The sequence below is a fragment of the Cetorhinus maximus genome, chromosome 1, assembly GCF_964194155.1.
Source record: "Cetorhinus maximus chromosome 1, sCetMax3.hap1.1, whole genome shotgun sequence".
In the NCBI taxonomy this organism is placed as follows: domain Eukaryota; kingdom Metazoa; phylum Chordata; class Chondrichthyes; order Lamniformes; family Cetorhinidae; genus Cetorhinus; species Cetorhinus maximus.
Window position 1 is genome coordinate 155,466,572 of NC_135879.1, and position 15,807 is coordinate 155,482,378.

The following is a 15,807-nucleotide window of genomic DNA, read 5'->3' on the forward strand; positions in this document are numbered from 1 at the left end:
TTTTCAGGACCTCCCATGAGACCGTCCAATACCCCCCCATGACTTTTCAGCTACTGACTAACAGGATCCAGATGCCTCCCCTGAACATTAGTTTGCCCTGTGCCTCACAATACTATGACTCGAACCCTCAGGACCAAATGCCTTAGGTGACTGACCACGCCCTGCACAACATACTGTGCACAACTGTCACTCCCCAGAGATGCCTTCCCCCACTCAAGACTGGGACCAGGACATGAGTTCTATGCTGTGCCCTCTAACATGGCCCCAGGACAGTCACTTCAATCTGCCCCTGACAGCATGGCCTTAGCCCCAGGACAGCCTCTGACTCTTCATAGGCAGTCTTATAACTCTTGCCCCCAGACAATCTTTCACTCTTCCCCTCTGTTCCTTTCCCACCCTCTAGTCCTGTCTCCATCTCATCCCTCCCCTCTAGTGTTCCCCCTGCTAGCCCTGTCATTGTCTGACCCTTTCCGTCTTGTCTTCCCACCCCCACTCTTGTCTCTGCCTCACCCCTCCCCTCTCATGTTCCCTCTACCCCAATCCTGCCTCCAATTCCCCCTCCCCATTTGTCTTGCCTCCAGTGTCCAGCTTTGGCACAGCTTGTGCTACCGGCACCTGATATTTTGCAGTAACAGTCTGAAATGAAGGTGAAAACAGCAACTACTGATCTCCAAATCACAGATGAACTGAAGCTCGCCAGGTGCAAGCCACTTGTATCCAGTCGTAAAGCAGACCATTCTAATTATCCGCTGTTGGGGCACTTAATTTGGAGGGGGAAGGTAATTCCAGTGAATTGGCCTTTTAATGGGCATTCATGAGATGCGAATGAATCCAAATGTGGTCCCCGACATAGATCAGCTGGAAACTCTACTGGCCTTTAACCCGCCTTCAAAGTCGGTAGAACAAAATTCCAAACTAATTTTCCACAGGCGGAAAATGGACTTTTTCAATCATTGTCAAATTTTGTGCTCCCATCCACCAAGAGCCCCAACGCTGGCGAAGTGACAAATTCTAACCATTATATTTAATCATTGGTGTTTCAAGCAGGTTTTGTGGACAGGGAGCTGGACAGTCAATGGGCGATAGGTATGGCATTAGGGATTAAAACAGTTACTGCAAGCTATGGATACTTTTAAATTGAAGGTCGATTTTGAACAAGGACCATAACTGACCAAGGGCAGGCAGTCACAGACTGTGGAACCCTGAAAGGTTCTTAGCAGACTACGAGAACACATTTCTGTTGCACCAGCAAGTAGCTGTATTTTCAGGTCAGACTTTTAGCATCGCAACTTGAAACTCATAAAACCCATCTGTACCTAATTAGGTCTCTAAACTGCTAGCTATGGAAAATAAAAGATAATAAAAATGGTGCCACAGGCAATACTCTTACCAAACTCCTTAAAAAAAAGTAGAAACAACGTCACGTCAGACAAAATCACCTGAACGGTTTTGTACAAGTCTGAATTGTTTTGAAATGTGTGAGACACAGAAGACCTGGACAAGTCACAAGATATACCGAAACCACAGGTCCTCAATTCACATATAGTCAGTTAGTAGAGCAAAGTTCCTCCTCTCTGTGATCTAGTTTCAAAGACCTTTAGCAGTTCTCAGTCATTTTACAAGACTTTCTCAGCCCATTATATCACTGGTGCCAGTAAAATACAATCCTACATACCAAGACACTTTAATTGACTTCAGCTCAGCCAATACATTTTATGCACCCAGAGCGGGTGCTAGGAATTCAACAGAGAGAAACATTGGGTGTGATTGTAATCTAACGCACTAGGAGGCAAACCCATGGGATTGAGTGGAATGTCAGTTTTACACACCTCTAGATATGACTCTCCAATAAGTTTGACGAAGAGTAAAGTCTGGCCAGTTGTAAAACCAGCATTTCCACCAAGCCTCTAAGTTTCCTGATGGGCAGGCACGTCTAAAATTGGCTCCAAAATGTTTGACAGATAATCCCTGAATAGATGCTTGACCAGCATCCTACTGGCAGTAACTCTGGCAGTGGAAATAAGGCCAGTGCCCCATGATGTAACTGCCAGGATTGCCTCCTTAGGGCATGTTGGTATGTCTGAGGTGAGAGCCTTTGCCAGTACAACAGATAATTACAGTGCACACTAAAATAAATATGTTACATGAGAATCTCCTGCTGGAGAAATAATTGGAACTGGCAGGTTATTCTCCTTCTTATTTGTAGGTGGAGAGTGCTACATGCTGAGTGCACTTGGCATTTATACCTATGTATATAAACCCACATGGAAACGACTGGGTCCCAGTGGCAAAAAAACCCAGAAAATGCTGGAAATATAGGTCTAGCAGCATCTACGAATAGAGTTAATTTTTCTGGTGATGACCTTTTGGAAAGTTCTGATGTTCAGATGAGTGCCATTTGATGGATGGGGGTTGGCGGTAGGGTCCAGTTGAACTTAATCCGGGTGAACCCCCAAAAAAGTGCTAAAAATATTGGCTTGGTCCCCTTGGTATAAGAGGCTTAGGGAGGGGCATAATGGGATCTTGAGGGGAGACTTAGGCAACACCCTCTCAACCCTTTCTTGCCAACCTCCTCCACCCACTGCCCCCTGCCCCCCGCCAAAGTATACAGGCAACAGATTTTGTGGCTTTTTGGGGCAGATGCCAGAGACTAGGGGCCCACCCAGAGATCTTCCTAAATCTGGCTGAATCATGGCTGGGGAGTACTGACAGGTGCAATCGTGAGGATTTCACATCATAAACTAAATTAACAAAATATCTGCAAAACAGAATTTTAGCCCAGCTGATCACAATTTAAGATGAAGTTGAAGGAAATACCTAAAATGACATTATAAACAGATTGATCAGCTTATGATCAAATGTACAGTGGTCACTGAAAGGGAGTTACAGTGATTTGAGAGAGCAGGTTGATCTTGACCCCCTAACACTCTGCACTGAGGCCTCAAAATCTCCAGCTCTATCCGCCTTCCACTGTCCCAAGTAAAATGGCGAAAGTAGTGGGGCCTAGGGATCAGGTACTGCTCTGATCAGCACTGGGGGATGAGTGAGAGAGGTTGGTGAGCAAAGATGCAAGAATTTTATTGTCTGCTTTTCCCAGCTTTACACCTTTTATATCTGCCTGAATTTTAATCTTCAGGGACTAATGTGCAAGTACCCTTGTCAGAGTGAATGACTTTCATGGCCTATCTCCCAGTTGGTTCAAATGATGTGAACTATTGAGTGGAGTGTGCCACACTGACTTGGAGAAGTGTAAGATGAAGGTAATTGCAGCAACTTGCCAGAGATCAATTGGGTTACATTTCGATTTCACCTCATGGTAAATTAATCTTCTTTACTTCCAAATAATACCTTTCCAAATCTAAAATTGCATTTTTTTCCTACACAATCTGATTTTCTTTCATAAAGATTTTTATTTAAATCTCATTTGGTGCAAAACAGAAATGCATACTGGTGCTCACAGAACAAAAATGAACTGTAATTTTCACAGCAAACCCATAAATGTCAGATTTATGGATTGAAGCTGACAGGAAACATTGACCAGGGATGTCTGTGTCTACATGTACAACAGAAGACAATTTGCAAGGTAAAGCATTTAACTGTATCAGTGACACAGTGTAAAAGATCCCAAGAGACTTTTAAGGACAAAATGAAAATACTCCAATCCTTTTTTTAGCTATTAGCTTCCAGAGCTTTGCTCCACAATGATTTATTGTTGCAATATAAGAAGCTGGATGATAGCCTAGTCCTAGAAATTGAATTGCTCTGTTGACTGCTTATTTGGGAATGTAGTCTTAACGCATTTGCATAAAATAGATAAATACTAATACAATTTGAACTCCATAAATCTTGCAATTTTTTTCATGAAATATAATCTTTCATACACATTTTTCTATGTTGTATTATAGCAATTTAAAAACAGTGCAGATCTATTCATAAATTACTTATTATTCAAAAGTTAATGTCAACATCATTAAACAATTACTATTTACTTTAGTTTAATTACAAAATCATTTGCTATATAAAACTTGTAGGCAATACTAAAGGCTCACAGATACTAAATGATTGTGAAATAAAAGTTATTATATTTGTACGGTCAAATTCCAAAACAGACTCTAGCCACTTTAGTCATGTTAATCATTTCTACAGGCAAATTGATACAAAATCAATCAATAAATCATTTACACAAGAAAATCTGGGGGAGATTATTATCTTCAGTTGTAAATCATTTGGTCTGTGCTATTTTAAAGTCCACCTAAATTGCAAGTGCCGATTTTTTAGGAGTTCCAATTCCTCATCTATAGTTGAGACCCAGTGTTGTAGGGGTGGTGTAACTACTTCCACAAGGGGCAATGTGGGCAAAAAGCTGCCTGAACCCCCAAAGATTTAAACCTAATACCAATGTAAATTCCACCAGATAGATAAAACAGTTGGATAGCATGAGGAGGAGAATTTGACCAATGTTGGGAGGGATGGTCTGAGCAATTTCCCACACAAGGGTGCAACAAAACTGTAATCTTAACCTAACTCACCTTGCAGGAAACTGGGATCAGATCAGCTACCCATTTTACACTTCACCCAATTTGACATGCACTTGAAATCTGGTTGGCTGGGTTATGTTAAAATGACCCCTCCTGGAGTTTACATGGGAAAGGGGCAGACAGGTGCCAGAGATACATCTGCAGTGGTTCTTGCACTCACCAACCCCATTTTAATGACATCTGCCCCATGTTATTGGCATACCTTTTTACTAACCCTGCAAACTCCTGTAGGGGCTGCAGTGAAGGGCATCTTTCAGTGCAATATGACGTAAACACCAGTACCACAACCCAGGGAACTTTGGGGCCAGAGACAGGGAATCAGCCAAACCCTTTTAGAACTTAAGGGCTATTAACACTATTTAGTCTCATTCAAATGAGCACAGTGCTACTTTATCACTGTGACAACAACATGCATTTATATCACTCCTTTAATGTAAAGAAATGTCCCATGGCACTTTATGGAGGCGTAATCATGCCAGACCAGAAGGGATACCGAGCCAAAGGAGATATTAGGAGCCGTAATCAAAACCTGTTCAGACAGATGTATTTTAAAGAGGAACTCATAGGAGGGGAAGGAAGAGGTGGAGAGGCCAGAATGATGGCGGTGGTGGGGGTTGTGGGATGCACCTAGGAAGGAAAGCTGGTTTCTGTAGTGCTGTCAGGCTGAAAGAAATTACAGAGAAATGAAAGAGGAAGGCTTTGAGTAGATTCAAACATAAGGGTAAAAAATTTAAGTTGGTGCCATTCGGGGACCAAGAGTCATTGTAGGTCTGCATTGACACAAATGGTGAATAAGTCAGACTTTGTGCAAGATAGGATATGGGTAACAGAGTTTTAGATGAGCTAAGGTTGCCAGAGTGTGGTGGATACAAAGCAAGCCAGGGAGAGCATTAGAATAGTCAAGTCTGGAGGTGATGAAGGCATAAATTGTAGCTTCAGTGGTGTGGGCTGATGCAGGGCTGGAAATCGGTGAAATTACAGAGATGGAAGTGGGTGGTCTTTAGGAGGGAGAATATGAAGTCGGGGGGCTGCTTGAGGTTGAATAAGACACTAAGGTTGGGAACAGGGCGGAAGATGATGATTTAGTTCAGGCAGAGGTGAGGTGCACAGTAGCAGTCAAAATGTGTGCCTGAATGAGACAGAGTAGATTCAGGCTACAGGGATATTAGAATGAGCACATCTCGACTGTAAACAGAAGACAGGGAGGAGGCAAGACGAGAAAGTCCAAATTTGAAGTCTAAAATCCAATAGTGGGATGAGGTTAAAAGCAAAATACTGTGGATGCTGGAAATTTGAAACAAAAACAGAAAATGCTGGTAAAATTCAGCAGACCTAACAGCATCTGTGGAGAGAAAGACAGGGTTAACGTTTCGAGTCCATATGATTCTTCTTCAGAACTAAAGAGAAGTAAAAATGTGATGAAGGTTGATTTGTAGGCAGGTTTGACTCACTGGAGCTTAATCCAAAATAAACTGTTCTGTTTTTACAGATTACAGCAAATGATCTATCATTTGGCTATTGTTTACCCATATGTACTTTTACATGATTTGTGCAAGACTGTGGTGAAAAATCAGTGAGGCTTTATTTTGATGAGGCTTATTTGTAGTATACTTCAGGTTTTCTGAAGCACAAGCTACAACTGAAGAACTAGGTGCAAAAATCACAATTCTTCAATTTAGAGAGACTGAAGCTGTTAATGTAGCATAGCAGAGTAGCTGCTGTATCAGATTTAATTTTAATCACCAAGCTATCATTTTTACCTTTATTGAATTGTAATTGTTTCTGGTTGGGAAAAAGATAACAATTGAGGCTGCTTCTTTGGTTTACTACAGAACAAACCATATTCTCTGGTCTGGAAATGATGCAGTCGTCTGAGTGTCGCTGAAGCTTGTGACCTAAGGGTAGTGCAGTCCATGAGCAACTGGGATGCAGAAGGCAATAATGGCATTTAGCTACATGTGGTGTTAAAAGAAGCTGAAGGCTGATTCTATCACAGTGAATTGTACATAACTCACTGTTGGGTTATAAAAGTTGAGCAATCCAGATCAGTAAATAGTTTTTTGTGATAACTTGAAATCTACAGTGGGTCTTTGGACTTATTGATGGAATATAAACAATCTGTAAGGGGAATGATGAAAGGGATGACTTCCTGAGAAACACCTCTCAGTGCATTGAAGAGCATGTGCACAGACTAGGTAAACACAGAACTGTGGACAGAAGCATCACAAAACTGTTGCTGTAGGAATCTTTGACTGTCAGACTAAGCTGGTGATATTTGCATGAATTCTATTACAGGGTAAACTTTCCACTTGTGCTCATTTGGCAGAGTCCTACCCCCTGGGAGTGTGCATTGGGAAGGTGCAGTGGCTGCCTCTGCCAATTACATGTCACATGAAGTAATCATTTTCAGCAGTAGCCATGAAAATTCAGCAGTGCTCTGTTCAGACTGCACCTTGAGTACTATGTCCAGCTCCAGTTCCAACAATAAGGAGAGATTTAAGCAATGCAGTTAGTTCAGAGGTTAATTGGGACACAGTCACTGGTTGGAATTTTGACTAGGGCACCCATTTAATTGGCATGGAGATACGTTTCTGGTCCAATTAAGGGCGGTAAGAAGGCTCACAAAGTTGGACGACCAATTCGAAGCCTTCCTGCTCTGCTGTCAGAGGTAAGTAACTAAAGAGGGTGCTTCAATGGAAGTGCACTTGAAAAAAATATTTAAAACAAGTAAAAGCATCCAGGCCACTACTTTTGTGGGAGGGGATGGGGATGGGGGGTGGGTGGTGGTGTTGATGAAGATGATGGGAAATTCCTTTGGTGGCCTTTGGCTGCACCTGAACCCAGGCACACAGGCAAGGAGGGCCCGTAAGCCTGCCTGGAGCTCTGGCCTACCCTGGCCTGCCACTGGGTGCCTGTCACCAGGCAGTTAAACTTCCCCCTATCGTGTCACCAGGATAAAAGCTGACTGGAAAGTCCTAGTCAACTTCCATTACTGACCATTAAGAAGACTCTTAATGAGCCTAACTGCCTGCTCGCCTCGTGGAGGCAGGCAACATTGCTGAGCCGTGAACCCACATTGGCCAAAATGGTAGCTGTCAGGAAAGGGGTCGAGAAACCAATATGCATGTCGGCCTTTTAATTTCTGGGCCCCACCCACCTCTATTCCGCCCCTAGGCCCCAAAAATGCAGCGCTTGGACTTTCTAGCCTCGTAAAGACTGACTGAGAAGTGATTGTTAAACATTATGCATAATGTATTGCATGGTGAGTTTGATCTATAGAAGAATGCAGGCTCAAGCTAGTAAAAGATAACTTTAAAATTGATATGAGGAGGTTCTTCTTCACACAGAAACTTGGAATGGATTTCCGGGAAAAGTGGAGGAAGATAAAATCCTGGAATCATTTAAGAAACAATGAGATGAGAGAAGTGTTGGATTGTTTTGGATGAATTAATTAAGATATGGGCCAATGGCCTTCTTCACCCCATAGGTATCTTGTGATCTTGTATTTGTAAAGTGCAAAGGCATAGAAAAATATTATTCTCTAAAGGAACACATTTTAAGGAAACCAGTGGAATTAAAGGTTTCTGAAATTGAAAATTGAATGTGAACTGTGAAAAATGAATGAACTATGAAAAAGTGGAAAATATGCAAGAAACAGAGGAAGAGGCTACAATTTGAATTCAACCTGTTCAGCTGAAGGGGCAGGAGAAGCCAATGTGATTTATTATATTTGCAAACAGTAATACACAGAATGAGAAGAAGGCATTTACAAAATGGAAAAAGAAAATCTTTTACGATCCTGCCACTGGATCCAGCTGTATCAGGCATGTCAGGCCTGACTGAAAATCACAGCAGGCAGGCCTTAAACAGCCAAGGTCTCCCCATATCCTAACCAATGCAATTTTCTTCTTGGCGTCCCATTTTACAAGTGAGAAACAAGTGGAGGGCAATTGAATTTGCTCCCTGTCTGAAAGCATCTGGCGTCTGTCAATGCTGATTGATCATGAGTCAGAGGAGATGGAAGAGAGGAACAGTGGACAGGAGTCTGTAACTCTTTTGAGTCCAACCAAATAAACTAAATTAACAAAGTCAGGGATAAAGTAAAAGGCAGCCCCTTAAAGGGAAACTGCACAAAGACAAAATTTAAAGGAAACTTACAGGAGTCTGTAGAAGGACTCACTGATAGGCTGCAATCCACCATCAGCCCCTTTTTATCATTAACCTCTTGTCTTCATCAGAGAGTTGTTACTCTCTGTTCGTCCTCTTTCTCCTCATCATCATCATCACCTTCTTCCTACTCCTTTGTCCATGCTGCTATGGTGGATCTACAGAAAAGAAGTGTAAAAGCTAAAAATGGCTGTGCATTACCCTTTGGGATTAAGGACACAGAGAAAGGGGTAGAAAGTTCTGTCTGTGTTGTGCTTCACAGAGATTCCAGGATTAAAGTGTAGGTGTTCCATCACTAATAGAATTATCTGCTTACGTGGAGGCTAAACACCCCCATGGACTTATGTCAAATGGGCAGTTTCTATGTTGTAATTTCTATGTACTCCTAACCTACTGATGACAATATGCTACAGGCCACCCGCAAGAACAGGGTGCTTCTCCAAGAGCATGGTCATTGCCTGATATGGCATGAGGATTTAAAAAGTTGGGATACTTCCTCCAATAACTTGCTTCTGTGAACGTTGTGTGCCAGTTTCTCCTGCACGAAGATAAAGTAAACAAGGGAAAGGCTAGCTGTGTGTCAAAAATAAAACAGGGAAGGTGGCTCACCCATGGATTACAAAAGACATTAGGTATAATATTAGATCCAAAGAAGAGACATATAAAATTGCCAGAAAAAGCAGCAAGCCTGAGGATTGGGAGCAGTTTAAAATTCAGCAAAAGTGGACGAAAAAAATTGATCAAGAAGGGAAAATGGAGTATGAGAGTAAACTTGCAGGGAACATAAAAACTGTCTGTAAACGCTTCTATAAATATGTGAAGAGAAAAAGATTAGCAAAGACAAATGTAGGTCCCTTATAGTCAGAAACGGGGGAAATTATAATGAGGAACAAAGAAATGGCAGAAGAATTGAACGGATATTTTGGTTTTGTCTTCACAAAAGAGGGAGCAAATAATTTCCCAGAAATGTTAGGGAACCAAGGGTCTAGTGAGAGGAAGGAATTGAAGAAAATCAGTATTAGTAAAAAAAAATGGTACTAGAGAAATTAATGGGGTTAAAGGCTGAAAAATTCCCAGGGCCTGATAATCTACATCTCAGAGTACTAAAGGAAGTGGCCCTGGAAATGTTGGATGCATTAGTAGTCATCTTTCAACTTTCTATAGATCTTGGAGCAGTTCCTACAGATTGGAGGATAGCAAATGTAACCCCACTATTTAAAAAAGGAGGGAGAGAAAACACAGAGGCCAGGATTTTACATTGGTCAGGCAGACTTGGCGGGAGTGGGCGGGGGCAGTCGGGAATCCGACCGCCACCCACTATTGGCTCCGCACCGCCATTTTACACCAAATCTACTTTTGCCAAATCACATCTCAGTGAAGTGAAATTTGTTTTTTCCCAGTTGGGAGGTCTATCTCTGTCCTTAGTTACGTTAAATCTAAGTGGATCACAGCCACCAAAATGCTGCCCCACTGATACCCCTTTTACCTGCTGTGCTTCATTCCCTAAAACTAAGTCCTGAACTGCCCCTTCTCTTGTTGGGTTTGCTATGTACTAGCTAAAAAAGTTCTCCTGAATGCATCTTAAGAATTCTGCACCCTCCACACCTTTTACACTGGTTCTATCCCAATTAATATTCAAGTAATTGAAATTCCCTGCTTTACTGTCATTTTGTTTCCGTACTTCTCAGCAATTTCCCTACATTATTTACTCTTCAATCTCTTTGTTTACTATTTAGACGTGTATAGTATGCTCCCAAGAAGTGAGATTTCCCCTTTTATGTTCCTCAGTTCAACCCATATGACCATATTTAATGGCCATTCCAGCATAACCTCCCTCATTATGGCTGCAACTGTTTCTTCAACTAATATTGCAACACCACCCTCATTTTCCCCCCTCAATCTCCATCTCATATGAACTCCCTGTGACCAAGAATGATGAGCTGTCCTCCCTATCCTCCTTTAAGGCATGTTGCAATAATAGCTATAATATCATATTTCCAAGTGTCGATCTGTGCTACCAACTCATCTATCTTATTCACTAGATTCCTTGCATGGAAGTATATACCATTAAGCACTGACAAACTGCTTTGTTGTCTATTTTCTAATCTTTGTTTAATTTGCCCTTTAAACTCACTTACCAATTTTCTGCCTTCCATTTCCAGCTTTGCTTCTCCCCTTTTAAATCTACGCTCAGATTACCAACCTATGCTGAGTTCAAACTTTCCCAACAGCACTAGCAAATCTCCCTGTGACAATTATGGTCCCTGCCCCTTTAAGGTGCTAACCCCCCTCCCCCGGTCCCACCAGAACAGGTCCTAAAAGTTGAATCCCCTACCACTATTGCTTTTGCTTTTCTAACCTTCCTCCTCTCACCCTATGTGGCTGAGCCACCTGGAATTTAGCTATGACTGTACTCCTTAGAAGAACCAATATTCAGGACTGAATACCCATTAAAGAGCAAAATTTACTCAAGGGCTCCTTTATTCACTGCCTTGTCCTCCTTGCCTATCTACAAATCACCCATTCCCCCTCTGGCTGCATACTCTTAAGCTAAGCGATGACCACTTGCTGAGGCATGCTAACCATGTAGGTCTCATCCTGGTGGAATTTTTTTTTATACATTCATGGGATGTGGCCTTTGCTAGCTAGGCCATCATTTATTGCCCAACCCTAACTGCCCTTGAGAAGGTGGTGGTGAGCTGCCTTCTTGAACTGCTGCAGTCCATGTTGTGTCACCCACAGTGCTGTTTGGGAAAGAGCTCCAGGATTTTGACTCAGCAACAGTAAAGGAACGGCAATATATTTCTATGAGTGGCTTGGAGGGGAACTTCCAGGTGGTGGTTTTCCCATGGACGGAATTTTCCGGCCCCATTGATGTCAGGCGCGTTCGATAATGTGAGCGGACAATATGGCGAAAAGACCAAAAAACGGTTTCAAGATGTCGTGAAACCCCTTTGCGATCATTCGCTCTGCCCGTCAATGATGGGCCGTGTTTCCTGCTGCCAGACATCAGGAACGTCATTTTAAGACATCTGCTCACCAGAATCATCCCCCAAGCTGGATCATCCGGACGCATCGGTGTGATTGTACGCCGATGTGTTTCACAACAGCATCTAAAAGTCGTGCATCAGGTGAGATGAACTTCGAGGTGAGCTCGGAGGCGAGTGCACACTAACGTTGCGCAGTGCTCGCGATCACCCAGTGGACTTCAAGGTTGAGACGCCACACATACAGGTGAGGGCACAGGTAAGTCGCTTTTTCCCAGCTCAGTGCGGTGCCAGGGCAAGGGCTGCACTGCATCTGAGGTGAGTTGGGTAGGCAAGGCAGCCTGGTCTGATGGTATTGCACAAGCACATGCGGGATTGGGGGTTCAGGGAAGCGGCCACGCATTAGGGAAACCCTGTATAAAGTGATCATTCCTCCGCAGCTGAGAGCACAGTCCAGTCCAGTGGGCGAAGCTGCCACCAATCGGTTAGGTGGAGTTGGGGCAGAGGTGAGTGGGGTTTCAGGCTGCCATGCAGTGCACTAAAATCTGATCATCCAAGTGGTGGCCAGCACTCTCCAGGATGTGTTAAGGGGCCTTCAGACTTAACCAAGAGAGGTTCTTCGTACAACCATGCTAACCCACGTATCTCTCTCTTTCCTCGTACAGGAGGAGTACATCAGGAGCATGGAGCCTGGAGACCTAGCTGTGCGCCTCATGGTGTACAGAGAGCAGAGATGAAGGAGAAGAGAGCAACAGAGGTGCCTGGCTGGACAGAGGGAGGAGCAGCGCCCTCAAGAAGGGGCGGCTGGGGTTCCCACACACGCCGCTGAAGAGCCAATGTGAGCCGTAGCTGTGCGGCGCCTAGCTAAACCCAGGGTCTATAGACAGCGCTTGTCATTCCTGGAGATGACCGAGAACCAGTGTCGCCGAAGACTGCACATGTCCAGGGAACTGGCTGGTCTCATATGCCACCTGCTGCAGGATTTCGCACCACGGGGACACGGAGGGCATCCACTGTCTGTGGCCGTGAAAGTGACCGCAGTGTCCAAGTTTTACTCCAGCGCTCCACAGGTGACCTGTGTAGGATATCACAAGCCTCCACAGGCAAATGCATCCAGAAAGTCACAGACACAGTCTTCACGAAGGCACAAAGCTTTGTGCATTTTGCCCGGGATCAGGAAAGCCAAGAAGCAAGAGCGCTGGGATTTTTCCAGATCTCAGGTTTCCCACTGGTGCAGGGTGCCATCAAATACACTCAAGTAGCGCTCAGATCTCCGTGGCAACAAGCGGTCAACTATGTCAACTACAAGGGCTTCCACTCGCTGATTGTTCAGCTGATGTGCGACCATTACAAACGCTTCTTACTGGTCTGTGCACAATTCCCAGGGAGTTTCCATGACTTCTACATTCTCAGCAGGTCTCAGATCCCTGACGTCTTTCAGGGTTCAGAAGGCTGCAGGGCTGGCTCCTCGGGGACAAGGGCTACCAGCAGAGGCCATGGCTGATGACACCCGTGCAGCGGCCTCAGACTGCAGCAGAGAGAAGTTATAATGAGGCTCATGCTGCAACTTGCATTTGGTGAAGCAAACCATCGGAATATTGAAAGTGAGGTTCAGGTGCCTGGACCGGTCTGGTGGAGCCCTGTGATATAGTCCACAGAGGGTGTCACGCATCATCTTTGCCTGCTGTGCCCTACACAACCTGGCACTGCAACGGGGAGAGGAGCTGGCTGAGGAGGAGATGAGAAGGACATTGACGGGGATGAGGATGAGGAGATCCTTGAAGGCGAGGATGACGTCGATGAGTCCATCGCACTGGCTAGACAAGGCAGGCGCACTTGGGAGGCCCTCATAGCTGCTAGATTCGTGAAGGATGATGATGACATGCAGTGAGGAGACACCATAGACCCTCACATTGCATCTGTGAATGTTTGACTCCTGTCTGGCTGATGGCAGCGCACATACCCTCAGTGATAAGGCTCCTGTTATGGAGACACAGCAGATGCCCATTGTTCCTACATTCCAGGAGGATGATGATGACATGCAATGGGGACACTCCATAGATCCTCACATAGCTTATTTCTGACTCCTGTCTGGCTGATGGTACCTTGCTTGTGCTCTGTGAACAGGGTCACATCATGGAGATGCAGCAGAGAAGCTTTAACTTTTCCTGATCCTATGGCATCCTTTGTGAGCTGAACCCTTCAGGACCACACTGTCACCGGACACAGATGCTGATGAGATGGGGGGCCAGCCACGCCTCAAGGTGCTGGGAGCACACAGAGAGAATGACGGAACTCTGTGCTGCCAGCCCAGGACATTCTGGCAGCAATGATAAGCCCCATCAAGGTGCAGGCATGACTGATGTGACCAGTGATAGTGAAGGCGCACCATCAGTCTGGGAAGGTTGCACAAAGCACAGGGAAGAGGTCCTGGACTGAGACACCTGTCTTTATCTTGTGCAGCTTCACATCTGAGTGACATGAACACTGCTCATCAGAACAAGGAGCCATAGGCAAGGAGACATTCTTAGGAATTTATTTACAATTGTGAACATTATGTACAAGTGATTAACACCCTGCACAGGCTTTGCAACTACATCTTCTTAGCCTTCCTAACCCTGCCACTACATCTTGGTGGTCCCCGGCCATCCACAGTGGAGGTAGAGCCAGCCTGTTGACTGCTATGCCCTGTCTGTGATGACTTCAACGGGCGTCCTCTGGAGGGCCCTGGATTGCTTTCAGGATCGTGCTGTGTGGCAGAGGCACCCTCCTTGGCCTGTGGAGCTGGAGCTGTCGGGGTCACCTGGATGGATAGCCCTGGGGTTTGCACCTGCAGATGTCCCTCCCTCTGGGTGCCCAATTGATCCCTTGAGGAGCAGGGGTAGCTGGAGTGAGGTCGAGCTACTTGTCACCCCTCTTGCATACACACTGTTGGAGGCCAACTATGGCATCAGTGATGGAGTTCAGCCAGCACAGCAGTGCAAGACTGATGTTCTGGACCAAGGTCTTCATGGCGGCCACCATTCTCCCAGTTTTGACCTCGGTGCATCAGCATGCTTGCACTATCACCTCAGCCTGAAGGCAGATGGGCTCCTCCATCTTGCCGCCGCCTGCTGTGGATCAGACAATGTGATGTGCTCACCAGATTGTGACCCCGAAGCTACTCTAAATCTAGATCCCACTGAGGTGTGTGTCTCTGCACTGGTGAAGGGTGTGGGTGAGCGCTGTGACGGGACTTCAGTGAGGGTGTCATCAGATGCTTCTTCTGAGGTTTCTTCGGGGCTTGGATCGTGGACCTGGCTCGTGGACCCTCTCAGCTGTTTCCCAGATGTGTCTGTGAAAGCAAGGAGGGATAATTATGCATGGCAGGGGATTCAGAACAGGGGAGCTGACTCACAGCATTGTTGTCTGGTAGATGTTGCACTGCTGGATCCTCACTCAGTTGAGCACTGCCGACCTCACCATTAGTACAGGAATGGTCCAGATCATTGCCGGCCAGCTGGATGACTCTATTTTCAAAGTCTGTGAGGACCTTGATTTCAGGCATTCCTCCACCAGTCTGCAACTCCTCCCTTTTGTTGTGTGCCAGATTGTTCTGCATGAATACAGATGAAGAGAGTGTAAGTAGGATGCCTGCCAGGTCAGATGAGAAGGCTTCCTGGCATGTGTGGATGGTCAGTGGTGCCATGAATGGGATGAGGGCACGACCCAAAGGGCAAATTAAGATGTATGTGAGAGAATGAATGGTGATATGCCTTGAATTGGCAATGAATGAGATCCCTGTGAACGTGTAATGGGTTTGTGAGTGTGTGAGTTGAGAGTGATGAGAAGAGTGATTACCCCGGCGGAACGGAGGAGATCATTCATCTCTTTTGGCCCTGGGTGGCTGTCCTCTTTTGCAGGGGGTTGGTGCTGACCACCGCTGTCACCACCTCCCATGCAGAATTGGTGGCCTTGCTTGCTGACCTTCGCCCAGAGCGGGGATAGAGGACATCGCACTGGGCTTCCACTGCCTCCAGTAGGTGCTGGAGGGAGGCATCACTAAATCTGCGGGCAGCATTGGCATTGGCAGCTATTAGTTCCCAGCAGCTTCCTATCCCTTGAAGGGTGCTGGC